Here is a 12673-nt window from a genome sequence, read left to right on the forward strand (position 1 = left end):
AACTCCTGTGCCAGTTCTGTGTGAAAGATTCGGGAAATCTGTATTTTACAATCTGTATCATATAACCAACAAGCTGATGATATGAAGTGTTGAGTAACAATAAAAATTAATGGTCTGCAAAAGTAAAAATCGGTTGTGTTGTGTTGCTTCTTTATTAGTTGTTTGTATAAGTTAATAGTCATCAGATGAAGAGTGAACTGACGAAATTCCATGAAAGTAGGAAGACACCTGACAGATCGCTTAAGTTATGAGACGTGCAGCCACGACCCATCCGGAAATGAAACCAGAGGGAATCGTAACGAGTGCTACAACAATAACGTATTCTTTCCTCGTTACTTACCAGGAATCTGAGTAGTATCTTTGTAGAAGTAGAAGTGAAATGATTGATTTCCAGTTGCATGCTATAGTAAGGCACCAGCGGTGCACTAGTTTGTAAGTTGCGTGTGTGTGTGTGTGTGTGAGAGAGAGAGAGAGAGAGTGTGTGAGTGTGTCAGTGCGACGTTAAAGGACGTGAACTAATCCTGTAAGCAGTGACACTTCAGCCTCCAACTTTCAAGCTATGTACCACGCAAGAAACTTTATGTCACAGAAAACAATTTGGAAATGCAACTGGACCTGTACTGTTTAAGAGAAAGTCACTCACCCACACATACACACACATACACACACACACACACACACACACACACACACACACACACAAACACAGACACACGTTTATATGAAACTAATAGATATCGTTTGAACGAGCAGAGAATAGTGACGCATTAATAAAGAGATTAAATATTGAATAGATGTTCCGTTTCTGCTTAAAATGTCCACCAGCGCTCAAGAGTATGTTTCCTCAGTTTGATGAACATCGACATGAATGAGTAACTGAGGCATGAAATTCCAGATATAAGTTATATAATTATAATTACTGAAGACGCCGGCCATGAAAGCCTACACGCTATGATTAGACGCCTCTACGGGGAGGATATGTCGGTTATGGTACGACGATTGGAGAGACTACGCAAGAAGAAGGCCCAGCAGCTTTGTTCGCTCACTTTCTTGCTACGTTGTCGTGACACCGGTACAGTTCCGAAGTTTTTGAAGGTGAGAAGATTGTTTCATTCAGCGCAAGCTAGCCGTATCTATTCACGCATGGAACTGGCAATGCTACGAGAACGGATCCATCAAACACGTCGAGGACTGGCGGTAACATGCAGTCAACTCTTAAATCTCCATCTATTTATTAGCAATACAATGCAGGTTTCCGATTGGAATAAGGTGGATGGGCTAACATTTAGATCCATGGAACATAGTGCAGAAGTGTCCTCTAATAGGCAGAAGAAGAAGTTTGACTATCTACATAAGAGCAGACAGGAAACAACGGTTATAGACAACTCTCGAACGGTTATAAATTTGTCCGGAAAAGAGTTATCCAGGGAAGAAACTTCTGTTCTCTCGAAAGGAGGAAATTTTGCAATTACTCCACTGAAGATTCCAACGGAGGATATTGTAGCTAATATAGAGGCGGGGATTCGGCTGTTACCATCACACACTGCTGATGAAGTTAGGATGGAAACAGCCAGGATACTGCGTAAAGCTAAGCCACCTAGCAGTAATCTGTCTCAAGGAGAAAAGAAAGCATTACGGGAGATTAATGCGGACAAGAGTATTATTGTACTTTCTGCTGACAAGGGAAATGCTACCGTGGTGATGAAGAGTGAAGACTACCACAAGAAGATCAGTGACCTTTTGGATCTTACCACGTATAAAAAGTTGAAAAAGGATCCTACAACGAAAGTGTTGGCAGTTACCAATCAATTAATAAAAAAGTCTTCTATTCCTTCAGAGGATAAAAAAGATCTTTGCAAAACGGAAGCTTATCCTCCTAGATTATATGGGATACCTAAGGTGCTTAAACCCAATGTCCCACTGAGACCGATAGTAAGTGCTATTGGATCCTCTACTCAAGAGCTGGCTAGACATCTTGCCACCTTGTTACAACTGTTTATTGGAAAAACTGATCATCATATTAAAAACTCTATGCACTTCATCGAAAAATTGAAGGAGATTACCGTCAGCCCCAGTAATATTCTTGTCAGCTTTGATGTGGTGTCTCTGTTCACGATGGTTCCTGTCAACGAAGCTCTTGCTTGCATATCTGACATATTTCCTACTGATGTAGTAGCTTTGTTTAGACATTGCCTTTCCACGACTTATTTTCAGTATCATAATTTCTATGAACAAATTAATGGAGTGGCAATGGGTAGCCCTCTAAGTCCAGCCGTTGCTAATATTTTTATGGAATTTTTTGAACAGCAAGCACTGCAGTCAGCCAGAAAAAAGCCTTTGAAGTGGTATCGGTATGTGGACGATACTTTTGTCATATGGAATCACGGTGAAGAAGAACTGAACCGTTTTTTGAAGCATTTGAATAGCATCAATTCAAAAATACAATTCACTATGGAGACAGAAAGTAATGGACAGATAAATGTTTTGGACGTCTCAGTAATTAAACGAGCAGATGGGACTCTGGGTCACAAAGTCTACAGAAAAGATACGCATACCGATCGTTATATTCATATGGATTCAAACCATCATCCCAGGCAGAAGAGAGGTATTATCAAGACATTGGTGGACAGGGCTAATAAAATCTGTGAGCCAGCTTATTTGCAAGAGGAACTAAACCACTTGCGAACCGCTTTCCAGAAAAATGGGTACGCTGGCAAGGAGATAGATAGAGCACTCCATCCCAGAAGAAAAATGTCCGAAAACGTGCAACAACAACAACCATCGGTGGGGAAAGTTTTTCTTCCATTCATCCACAATATTACGGACCGTATCGGGAAAGTGCTTGCCAAGTTCAGAGTTGAAACAATCTTCAGATCCACCAAGAAGATTAGTGAATGCTTAAGATCGGCGAAAGATGCACGACACCCTCTAGATACTCCTGGTGTCTATAAGATTCCGTGTAGTTGTGGGAAGGTTTACATTGGAACCACAAAAAGAAGTATCAATATTCGCCTAACTGAACATAAAAGGAACTGTCGACTGGGACACACGGACAGATCGGCTGTAGCGGAACATGTTTTTGAAACCGGTGACCATGAAATAAAATTTAGTGAGACGAGCGTGCTAGCTAAGACATCGCATTATTATACACGTATGTATAGAGAGGCTGTAGAGATTTTTAAACACCACAATAATTTTAACAGGAAAGAAGAAGGCTTGAAGCTAGATAAGATATGGCGATCGACTCTGTACTAAAGATGTGACAATCGATTACCTTCGATCGAGAGTAATGACGCCAGCCAGAGATAGTTTTACTGTTGACAACTGGTGACGAGTGGTGGCTCCCTCTACGCGCTCTATATAAACAGGACCTCCACGGCCTAGCAGCCAGTCGTAGACTCACCTCAGATGATGTTGGCCGCAGCTGGCAACGAAACGTCAGGGAGAAGTATTTCTACTGTAGGACCACGGCCTCTTAGCCCGGAAGTTTTAATTACTGAGTTATAAATACTATTTCAGTGTAAGAGCAGAGATCAGTAGATCATTGCGCCGCACATATGGTAAGCAGTGATCATCTAAACACCACGCATCGATGTATTTTTATTCATCTGTTACGCAATACAATTCAAAAAGAAGTTACTTGTTAGTAATGTACTGCGATTAGAATTCAGTAATGGCGGCCATGCAATGTGTCACTGTATCATGCATAGCTAATAGAAAAATGACTAGATTTGGACGGAAATAATTCAGAAAGAACGTCATTAGAAAGAATATATATTGTTACGAGCCGCGCGGGTTGCCCGCGTGGTTTGAGAGGCCATGCCACGGATTGCGATCCCCCTCCATCGGGCATGGGTGTGTGTGTTACTCTTAACATAAGTTAGTTTAAGCAGTCTGTAAGTTTAGGAACCGGTGAATTCAGCAATTTGGTCTCTTAGGAATTCAAACCTTTTTTTCTTACGAAAGGAAGGGAATTGATTTGCGAACCCATGTGGGTACTCGAAGCAGCAGATACGACATCGAGTTTCATAAATAATGGCTCTGAGCACTATGGGACTTAACATCTGAGGTCATCAGTCCTCTAGAACTTAGAACTACTTAAACCTAACTAACCTAAGGACGTCACACACATCCATGTCCGAGGCAGGATTCGAACCTGCGACCGTAGCAGTCGCGCGGTTCCGGACTGCGCGCCTAGAACCGCTAGACCACCGCGGCCGGCTCATAAATAATGATCTCAATATATTTTCTCATCACACAATCTCAAACAAAGCAACAACTTCTTCATAAAACCTATATCTACAGCATAACGGATAGAAAAGATCATGTTTGCCATTATAATCAGCTTCCATTTAATCAAAACAGAGACCATACGAGTTTCCAATGCAATGGAACTCCTGAATGGATAGTGTTTCTGAGTAAGTTATTCAGGAATTTTACAAGCAGCCCTGTAATACCCTAACCACTTAAGCTAAGCTGCAGCACGGCTAATAACTGAAATTAAGCCACTCAATTATTTCATCACTGTAGAACATCGACACCAGCACAGATCGCCAGCAGACAAAGTCAGTGTTTTTCCCACGTGAGAATACTGAACAGAACATTTCCAAATACGGCGTCCGTAATTAGAATGGCGATTACTGTTTCAAACAACGGTAGACATGTGACTCGTAACTCGCGAAGGTTCGCGTGGACTAAGAGACAAAATGACACTCGAAGATGCGAAAACACCTCAATAACAATGTAAAGAGCATAAATCCATCGGTCTGAGTACAGCAGAACCACGCAAAGTATTGGAAATGTAGCTGTGACGATCTACTAAATGCAAATTATGGAGGACAAAGATGAAATTGCTGAATGAACAGGCAACTTTCGAGTTGTTCAATTGAACATCAGCGAAAAGCGCTGGTATCCTAGCTAAAAGTCTGAACTTAGGCTGGAACTCTCACGTAGGTAGCTCCTAGCAGTAGCTTGTGTGAGGCTGTCTGAGAGCTGTGTCAGCTACTGATCCGCTGTCGCTGCACCAGCAGCAGCGCGGCCGATGTCTGCTGGCTTCCCTTTGACCCGCTCAGGGTGTGTGGCGACCGTGGTCACGCTCTCAGCTGGGTACGTGCGCTGCACTGCCGCAGCCCTAATCGCCCTTGTGTTAATTAACTAGTAATTGAAAGCTGGTGTCTAATTGCGTCACGCCACAACTACACTGACTGCGAATTGTTAAGCATCGTACCAGTTGGCCGTAATTAGAGTGCAGCTGCTCACAGAGGTCCACTGTAGGCTGCAATTAGCGTACGGCAGCGCGACTTGGTAGATATTCTAATGCGTTAATGCGGAACCGGTGTAAGCTGGGAAAAATATTCCAAATTTGGCCACCAGATGCAAAGCTGGCGCTGCGAATATAAGTAAGTCGTACACAAATGTTTCCACATATAGATGGGCTAGGCATGGGACGTGGATAGAGAACGTCAAACAAGTGACAAAGACATACCGTTGATTTTATTGTTACCTGCAGCTTACATGATTTGTTCAATATGGGCCCCGGAAACGACGACGAGATGCAGCATCCGTAAAGGGACGTAATCAACTGATCAACAGCTACCCGCAGCAGTTCCAGGGCAATCTCAGCAACATGTTCTAGTATACTGATCTTCAGATATGGTGAGAAACCGAACTTAGCTCTGGTAAACGCGTTCTTTCAAATATCCCCAGAGCCTAAAGTCACGTGGATTAAGATCAAGTGGTCATACAGACCATGCATTTGGTAAACCTTTGGAGATAACACGGTCATCGACGGTTGCATTAAACAGATCTTTCGTTCTGAAATCGACGTGAAGTGTTCCTAACCCTGCATAAAAAGTGGTTTCCACACAGTTCCGCTCTTCCAAAGCACGAATTACCTGTTGTACAATGAGTCTCGATAACCTGTTGACGTCGCAGTACATCAGAAAGTCCTTCTACGTCTATTCTCTGGCAAAGAGAAACGGACCTGGAATAAAGGTGCTTGTCAATCCACACCACAGAGTCACATACGACGAGTGCAGTGGCTCTTCGTGCACAACACATCGTTTAAAAGTACCCCAAATTCGTCACTTACGTGTATTCATTGCACCCTGTAGAGTGAAACGTATTTCGTCACGGCACAGAATATCACACGGCCACATGTCAAAAAACTTCGATCCGTGCCAAAAACCAGACAGCGAATTCAGAGTTGCTGTGGACCATGAGGTTTCAGTTGCTGCCACGTCTGGACCTTGTATGGATGACAGTGGAAAATTTACAGCAAACATTTCCGTACTATTGAACACGGGATGGACAACTCTCGTGACACTGTACTACCACTTGCACTACCCGAGCCACGTGCTGCACAGTCAGTTGCAGCAACAGTTACGTCATCGAACCCTCACCGGGATACCACACCTTCCCCTTCCTGGTGCCACCCCAAGCTTATCCGTGTTTCTGAATTTTTTTATCATCTGTTTAAACCATCTCTCCTCAGACCATTCAGTCGATGATATTCTCTCAATGCAACACTGTAATTACTGCCATCAAATAAAACAGTTTCACTAACACCGCACAGTTTCCCTTCTCCATAGCCATACTGTTCACTCACATTATGACTTGTCAAATGTCAGCGTGATGTCATAGACTCATAAAAAATCGTGCAGCACTAGATTTCCACCCATAGCTACAATTTAAAAACAAATGTCATTTTGCCAACGTAAATCGATTCTGCAGTGATGCATGAGCATATCTACCAAGTTTCGCTGCCATACGATAATCACAGCCCGCACTGGAACTCTGTAAGTAGTTGCACAATAAACACCCAGTACATATACCGATGTTTTAAGGTAGGTGCGACTGAACCATAACAAGTGATAATATGAACTGTGTGACACCACACTCACGGGGGGTCGAGGAATCTGATAAACAGAGCGAGTTCCAAAATTAACTATACAATTTTGACGACGTATATTTCAGAAACTGGGATAGGTAGAATGATGTGGTTTGCGGCATAACGTCCAATCAACACAGGATACCTAAGCGATATTCTAGTTTCTCCCATAACGTGACCTAGAATTTCTGCCGGCCGCGGTGGTCTAGCGGTTCTAGGCGCTCAGTCCGGAACCGCGCGACTGCTACGGTCGCAGGTTCGAATCTTGCCTCGGGCATGGATGTGTGTGATGTCCTTAGGTTAGTTAGGTTTAAGTAGTTCTAAGTTCTAGGGGACTGATGACCACAGATGTTAAGTCCCATAGTGCTCAGAGCCATTTGAACCTAGAATTTCTCAATTAACGTGTGCAACTGATGCTATGATGCGAGCTCACGCTTGCTATAGGTCCCACACCAGAATTTGATAGACACCATCCTTCACAAAACCCCAAAAATATGTGCGCAGACCTTGACGGCAAAGATACGAATCCCCCTTTGACGGTACAGCGATATGAAGATGTGTCGTCTACAATCTTCCAAACGGTCGATGGCCAGTCAGGATGCGCACCATCCTCCTGCAGCAAGATGTCAGGTCCCCGTTCCTCTGCCCGTGGTAATGCACACTGGTCAAGAATATGCAGATAATCTCTAGAGGTCACTGATGGCTCTGCGAAGAAAACCGAACTATTCACATGGTCAAGAAGCAGATCTCACCACACGCTCAAGTCTGGACTGTCGCGCAAAATTTCCGTGGTAAAGTAGGACTTCTCAGAGCTCCATATCCGTACATGGGGCCAGTTTACATTTAGGGACACATAAAATCGACCTTCAGACGCGACGATCACCTTTTCAAAATTGTCTGGGTAATCGGCGATATGTTACAGAACCTCAGTTCCAGATAACTTGCGCTTTGCCCTGAAATCAGGTTGAAGTAAGCGCTTACAGCAGTTGCACATTACAGGCTTGAGGGTTCAGTCTCATGTGCAGCACACTATGCACCGTGTTGATGGTGGCTGGAACTGTCAATGTGCTTGACGAATTGATCTGACTGAGGTCTGGATAAATTTGTGTTATATCTGTTTCACGTCTATATTATTCGTGCTCTGACGCCCAGAATTCGTTCACTTCCTAACATTCCTTGAACCTAATGTACCACTGTCTGATAGTCGGACGTGATGGAAGTGTGCTTTTGTTTTGTTTCCCGCTGGAACTGTATGTCAGATTTGGTCTATATCAGCCATTCCACAAGCTGTGCAATCCCATCAACTGGTCGCTTTGGGTAATTAAAGCATAGACCAGCAACAACAGTTTCAATTCATTAATGTGAGCTTCAGTTTGTTAATTTTGTGTGTGTTCTTAGGACATAGGAAATATAGAAAATTACAAGTTACACGTAGCTGTAGGTATATTTTCAATAGTTATTGCGAATCGTTATTTAAATACGTAACAAAATTTAATGCACAGTACGATGCTGAAATTTGCTATTTAAAATTAAACGGAAAACATGTCCACACACATTTGTCACCATATCTGAAGCACTCTGAAACCAACAGTACACATGTCATGAGTTTGCGAACATGACTTCCCTATTGAAAAACTGTCAGTTTACCCTCTGAGTCAAGACACTAAACGTTCGTCATTGACAGACCATGCATCCACCTTACAAAAGTGGGTAATTGAATGCACAAGAACTTAGGATACCTAACACAACAAAAGCAAAAAGCTGCAATTTTAGTAGTGATTAGCTCGCACTGCTCCCTCCTCAAACCCTTCTCACCCTCACCAGGATCAAATTGTGCACTCGCGGTAAGGGGATTCTACATCTACATCTACATCCATACTCCGCAAGCCACCTGACGGTGTTTGGCGGAGGATACCTTGAGTACCTATATCGGATCTCCCTTCTATTCCAGTCTCGTATTGTTCGTGGAAAGAAGGATAGTAGGTATGCCTCTGTGTGGGCTCTAATCTCTCTGATTTTATCCTCATGGTCTCTTCGCGAGATAATACGTAGGAGGGAGCAATATAATGCTTGACTCCTCGGTGACAGTATGTTCTCGAAACTTTAATAAAAGCCCGTACCGAGTTACTGAGCGTCTCTCCTGCTGAGTCTTTCACTGGAGTTTATCTATCATCTCTGTAACGCTTTCGCGATTACTAAATGATCCTGTAACGAAGCGCGCTGCTCTCCGTTGGATCTTCTCTATCTCTTCTATCAACCCTATCTGGTACGGATCCCACAATGCTGAGCAGTATTCAAGCAGTGGGCGAAGAAGCGTACTGTAACCTACTTCCTTTGTTTTCGGATTGCATTTCCTTAGGATTCTTCCAAAGAATCTCAGTCTGGCATCTGTTTTACCGACGATCAACTTTATATGATCATTCCATTTTAAATCACTCCTAATGCGTACTCCCAGATAATTTATGGAATTAACTGCTTCCAGTTGCTGACCTGCTATATTGTAGCTAAATGATAAAGGAACTTTGTTTCTATGTATTCGCAGCACATCACACTTGTCTACATTGAGATTCAATTGCCATTCCCTGCACCATGCGTCAATTCGTTGCAGAACCTCCTGCATTTCAGTACAATTTTCCATTGTTACAACCTCTCGATATACCACAGCATCATCCGCAAAAAGCCTCAGTGAACTTCCGATGTCATCCACAAGGTCATTTATGTATATTGTGAATAGCAACGGTCCTACGACACTCCCCTGCGGCACACCTGAAATCACTCTTACTTCGGAAGACCTGTCTCCATTGAGAATGACATGCTGCGTTCTGTTATCTAGGAACTCTTCAATCCAATCGCACAATTGGTCTGACAGTCCATATGCTCTTACTTTGTTCATTAAACGACTGTGGGGAACTGTATCGAACACCTTGCGGAAGTCAAGAAACACGGCATCTACCTGGGAACCCTCTGAGTCTCGTGGACGAATAGCGCGAGCTGGATTTCATACGATCGTCTTTTTCGAAACTCATGCTGATTCCTACAGAGTAGATTTCTAGTCTCCAGAAAAGTCATTGTACTCGAACATAATCCGTGTTCCAAAATTCTAAACTGATAGACGTTAGAGATATAGGTCTATAGTTCTGCACATCTGTTTGACCGCCCTTCTTGGGGATGACCTGTGCCCTTTTCCAATCCTTTGGAACGCTACGCTCTTCTAGAGACCTACGGTACACCGCTGCAAGAAGGGGGCAAGTTCCTTCGCGTACTCTGCGTAAAATCGAACTGGTATCCCATCAGGTCCAGCGGCCTTTCCTCTTTTGAGCGATTTCTATTGTTTCTCTATCCCTCTCGTCTATTTCGATATCTAACATTGTGTCATCTGTGCGACAATCTAGAGAAGGAATTACAGTGCAGTCTTCCTCTGTGAAACAGCTTTGAAAAAGGGCATTTAGTATTTCGGCCTTTAGTCTGTCATCCTCTGTTTCAGTACCATTTTGCTCACACAGTGTCTGGACATTTTGTTTTGATCCACCTACCGCTTTGACATTCCCGTTTGAATGTTGAAAAGATTGCTTTGGTACGCAATATACCGAGCAATTCTTCTATGCTCTCTGTACATTGTAATGGTAGCTGTTACATAAAGGGAATAAAATTGACCCTGAGACTGCCCTACGCTTATCATATCTCTCGGTCTTCTCGTATCACTTCCTGCCGCGGGCGCCAGACCTAGTTAACGCGAGATCAAGATTTCTGTCACGCGCTTCGAAGGGGTTAAGCAGAAAATTTCACCTGAGACGCAAAGGAGAAATGGCTCTGAGCACTATGGGACTTAACATCTGAGGTCATCAGTACCCTAGAGCGTAGAATTACGTAAACCTAACTCTAACCTAAGGAGATCACACACATCCGTGCCCGAGGCAGGATTCGAACCTGCGACCGTAGCGGTCACGCGGTTCCAGACTGACGCGCCTAGAATCGCACGGCCACACCGGCCGGCAGTAAAGGACAGAACATTTATTATTATTTACTGTGTGTATCTTCAAAACAGCTGATTACACAAATGTTGAAGAACGCCCAATGCTCTCAGGGTCTCTTGATCTAGGTCGGAAGTAAGGGAGAGCAATATGCAGCTCGTCATGAGTGAGAAATGCTTCTGTCACGGCTCCTACCTGAACGGGTCTTTTGTCAGGTCCAGTGCGTCAGTGGAACCTAGTAAGCAAGCGTTACACCTAAATGCGGTCGCAGGCCTCTAGTGTGCGTTCGGTGGCTGCGTATGCGGCGGTCGCTGCTTTCGCTGGTCGCTTCTGAGGCGCCTCCCCCAGCCTCAGAACAGAGACGTCTCTAGTCCAGGATTTATGGCAGAAGATATTGAAATCTCGTTCCTGATGTTGATGTGACAACTTCATTCTCTTTCCATTGTTTACGTATGATAGTATCGCCACGACACCCTTAATTCGTTTCCTCTATTCGCCTACCCCTGCCATACCACCTAGACAGTCTCCTTTCCTTTATCAGTTGTCTTCTTGATTTCCAGTGTCCTTTTTCTTAGTAAATATACGACCGGCCACTGCCCTGTGGATCAACGAAGATACATTAACGTTTTTCACTCAGAATAAATTTGGCAGTGAAAGCCATTATAGTGAAAGGCATTAGAGCTATACAAAGCCATTAGAGTGACTGGTGACAATTCCGTATCTCTGAGATCTCATTGACGTCGTCCTTCAACAAGATAACGCCAGACCCCTTGTATGCTATGCTGTCCTGACCTACCTTAATAAAGAAGTTGCTGAACGTTTCCCTGGCCGGGACGTTACCCACTGGAAACAGCTAGTCGAGGCTATGGCACGCTACCACGCGCAAACTACTGCCATTGATGTACTCAAACAGAGTTGAAGCAGCATGGAATGATGCAGCTGTATCTCTCATCCACCCTTATATTCGATGCTCAGCCAGGTTGGAGCCATATTTGCTGCCTAAGGTGTCAGTCCTGTTTACTTAGTTCCTGTTACTCTGAATCACCTACACTTTTAAACAGGAATTGTTCGTTCTATGCACTGCATGCCAAATAACGTGAAGAACAAGGACGGAGGGTGGGGGGAGGGGGGGGGACGAAATGAAACTTCACAGCTTGAGGGATTATGTGACGTTATTTTTTTGGTTACAAAACAAACACATACAAAGAATTAGGCAACATGACTCCACTTGTAAATAAGGCGTTACACACCATAGGCTGTGAATGTAAGCTTTCATTCGGTTCGGAAGACGATCGTGAGGCTGTTGTATCTTCACCTGGGGCAACCTGGCCTCACCTGTTGTAAATCGACCTTGATATCCTGGGTTAAAGCACTGGCACGTAGTTTACGTCAGAGCTGGTCGCACGAATGTACTACAGGAGTCACATCTTGCTGCCCATCGAAGTACCTCAATCCCATGCAGATACTTCATAGAGAGACGTGAGACTTTTGGACGAGCATCATTGTGTTGAAAAATAGCACATGATACTGTCGCTTAAGAGGTAACACAGGAGATCACAGGGTGTCCGTGACGCATAGTTGTGACGTCATAGTGCTCTTAATCACTACCACCCACGACCTAAAGTCATACCCGATGACTCCACAGACCATGATGTTAGTAGCAAGACAAATTTACCTCTCCAAAATATTTAAATACTGGGATCTCTCCCCATGATGGCACGATAGTTGTAGATAAAGGTCATCCGGAGTAGTGCAGAAACCATATTTGTTGCTGAACACAAAGCGACGCCATTCATACGCAGTTCAGGCTTCC

At 43.8% G+C, this 12673-nt stretch overlaps 1 protein-coding gene across 1 annotated transcript in view; it reads left to right on the plus strand.

Moving 5' to 3' along the window:
- The window catches only part of LOC126419587 (uncharacterized), a 190022-nt gene that overhangs the window by 84962 nt on the left and 92387 nt on the right, over positions 1–12673 (plus strand). The window lies entirely within an intron of this gene.

This window comes from Schistocerca serialis, chromosome 9 (genome assembly GCF_023864345.2).
Source record: "Schistocerca serialis cubense isolate TAMUIC-IGC-003099 chromosome 9, iqSchSeri2.2, whole genome shotgun sequence".
Lineage (NCBI taxonomy): Eukaryota > Metazoa > Arthropoda > Insecta > Orthoptera > Acrididae > Schistocerca > Schistocerca serialis.